The 3066-nt window shown below is 40.9% G+C and overlaps 1 pseudogene; it reads left to right on the top strand.

Moving 5' to 3' along the window:
* Positions 1–762: 762 nt before the first annotated feature.
* On the top strand, positions 763–2605 carry LOC106733943 (olfactory receptor 4C15-like; annotated as a pseudogene).
* Positions 2606–3066: the final 461 nt, after the last annotated feature.

Genomic DNA, 3066 nt, shown 5'->3' with positions numbered 1-3066 from the left:
ATATATATATATGTATATATGTATATATATATATGTATGTATATGTATATATATGTATATATATTGAAGAGGTTTTTGCTATAGGGCATGTACACTTGCCAGAAAGACAGAGAGATAGAGAGCGAGAAATCACCTCCCATGGGGGATGGCCACATTGGCCTCCATTCCTTCTCTTACATTCTCCTCTTGGGATCTTGGGCACATCCACACATGTGCCCAGTGTGGGTTTAAGCCACCCCCATCTGGGACTCGAACCGCAGTTGAATACATGGGAGTCTACTGATGTAGCCATTATACCAACTGCTGGTCCCAAAAATGACTAATTAATAATTTAAAAGCCCCATATAATTCAGACTACTCATGATTGTCGAGTGACTCTTAAAACTGCATGTTGTTTCTTCTACTCATAGATAAAGTCATCTCCCAGTAAGGGTGGCAGACTGGTCACCCTTGTTCTCATTCCATGACAATGGCAGGCATGGGTAATAGGTGTCAGTATTTCTTTCCTCACAACTGAGGTGCTTTTTGATAATTTACTCCAGGAAACAACTAGTACATAAATTAGATCAAAGCTGTTCTTTCTCTACCACATGTGGATACTGCCTTTTCTATGTTTTGAAACTTCCAAGTATTTTAAAGTATCAATAAATTATCTCCACCTCAATTCTTGTGATTTGATGAGTACTATCACAAATTTCTAATTATATTTTCTCAGTGACAATAGAAGCACTCAAGATAATTTTTGTGTCTGTGTACACCGACTTGCTCATGACTGTAACACTGTAAACAGATCTGCAAGTTTTTAACCTAATTACAGATTCTTCATGCTTACTGGTGTAGCATTCATCTTTTCCTTAAAAATCATGCACAACCAAAGCTTCATAACTGAGTTCGTCCTTTTGGGACTTTCACAAAATCCAAGTGTTCAGAAAATGGTTTTCACATTGTATTTTTGTTTGTGTACATTGCAACCATCGGGGGTAACATGCTAACTGTAGTAACCATCCTCTGCAGGCCTTGCCCTGAGGGGCTCCCCCTTGTTGTTGTTGTCCTTCTTCTTCTTCTTCTTCTTCCTCTTCTTTTTCTTCTTCTTCTTTTTCTTCTTCTTCTCCTTCTTCTTCTTCTTCTTCTTCTTCTTCTTCTTCTTCTTCTTCTTCTTCTTCTTCTTCTTCTTCTTCTTCTTCTTCTTCTTCTTCTTCTTCTTCTTCTTTTCCCTGCTTCAGGTTTATTCATACGCACAGCACAGGAGGACACCAGCCCTACACAAAGAGTAGCTCAAGGGTCAGTCCTTCTCTCCTCATACTGGCAAAGGCCTCTACCCCGGGGCTTTTGTGGGTGCCTAGACACCTTTTGGAGCCTGAGCCGGAGCTGGAACTGAAGACGGAGCTGCAGCTGAAACCTGGGCTTTGTTCTGGGTTTTAGTCTGAGCCTTGGCCATGTTGGTCTTTGGCCGAGAGAGCCTGAGGCCCTTGGTGATTCGGGCATGAGCACATTTCCCGAGCTTAGGGTGGGCAATGTAGGCAAGATGACTGAGCTTGTGGCTGCTGCCCTTCAGGATGCCCTTCTGAACCTCCTTGGGTTTTACGAGGAGAATGGAGGAGAAGGGATTGCGGTGTGGCCATTCCCCCTGGGGATGATTTCTCATTATCTCTCTGTCTCTCTCTGTCTCTCTGGCGAGCGCACTCGCCCTATAATAAAAACCTCTCCAAAAAAAAAAAAGAGATTCATATCTTTGTGATCGAGGTTTCTTGATGCCATTTCTATGCCATTTTCGGGACTGGTTGTGTGTGGTATGGTTCTTGGACTTGGCCATGTCTGCACTGCAACCCGTAGCCACTGAGGAGCCTATACTTCTTCTTGACCTTCCTGTCCTTCCTGGATGTGTGTTTCTCCTCCATCATCACTCCAAAGATAATTGCATTCCCTTTCTGAGAGGAAAACCATCTCTTTTCAAGGTTTCATGATCCAAATCTTTGCTGAACACTGCTTTGCTGGGGTAGAGGTGATTGTCCTCACGGCCATGGTCTATGACCATTACGTAGCCATTTGCAAGCCCTTGCACTACTCTTCTATCATGAACTGGAGACTTTGTGGCATTCTGATGGGAGTAGCCTGGACAGGGGGCTTCTTGCATTCCATGATACAAATTCTCTTTACTTTCCAGTTGTCCTTTTGTAGCCCCAATGCCATTGATCATTTCATATGTGACTTGTACCCATTACTGAAGCTTGCCTGCATGGACACACATATCGTTGGCATTTTAGTGGCCATGAACAATGGGTTCTTCTGCATTTTAATCTCCTTGTTGCTTACCTCCTATGGAGTCATTTTGCTCTCATTGAGAACCCATAGTTCTGCAGAGCAGTGAAAAGCTCTCTCCACCTATGGATCTCACCTTGCTGTTGTGGCTTTGTTTTTTGTCCCATGTGTGTTTAAATATGCATGACCTCCAACTACTCCCTCCCCAGACAAAATGGTGGCAATATTTTAGACCATCCTAACTCCTTTGCTTAATCCTTTTATTTATACTTTCAGGAATAAGGACACGAAACAAACCATGAGGAAAGTATGGAAAAGACTGAGAGTTGATTCTGATGAAAAATAAAACACTAATCTTAAAAAAAGTGGGTGTAAAGATGGTCTTGGATAAAAACTTTTGTAATATACCTCCCACAGAGAGAGATAATGTGATATTATAGAAAAAGCTTTGAGGTATGGTCTAAAATGTTTTCATTTTCATATTCCTCATCCATTGAATTTGTAACTTATTAATAATATACATAAATTAAAGAGAAATGTATGATTACTTAGAATCTAATAATTAATGAAAAACAAAAAGAATCAATAGACAAATTACCTACTAGGCTACCTCCTAGTCACTCTAAGTTTTAAATCCTTTGTGGAGGAAAGGCAAGAATATATTCAAGATTAATAATAGACACCTACTCAAACTATATATCTTAAATGGAAAGAAGTTCATAACTAGGACACCAGTCTCAGTTACTATGATACTAGGTATGCCACTGCCTGCTATGTTCCTATGATGAGGATGAAGGGTGGAGGTGT

Source organism: Tupaia chinensis, unplaced genomic scaffold (assembly GCF_000334495.1).
Source record: "Tupaia chinensis unplaced genomic scaffold, TupChi_1.0 Scaffold146356_1, whole genome shotgun sequence".
In the NCBI taxonomy this organism is placed as follows: Eukaryota; Metazoa; Chordata; class Mammalia; order Scandentia; family Tupaiidae; genus Tupaia; species Tupaia belangeri.
The sequence above is the reverse complement of the archived record's forward strand: the minus strand, read 5'-3'. Positions and strand labels throughout refer to the sequence as shown.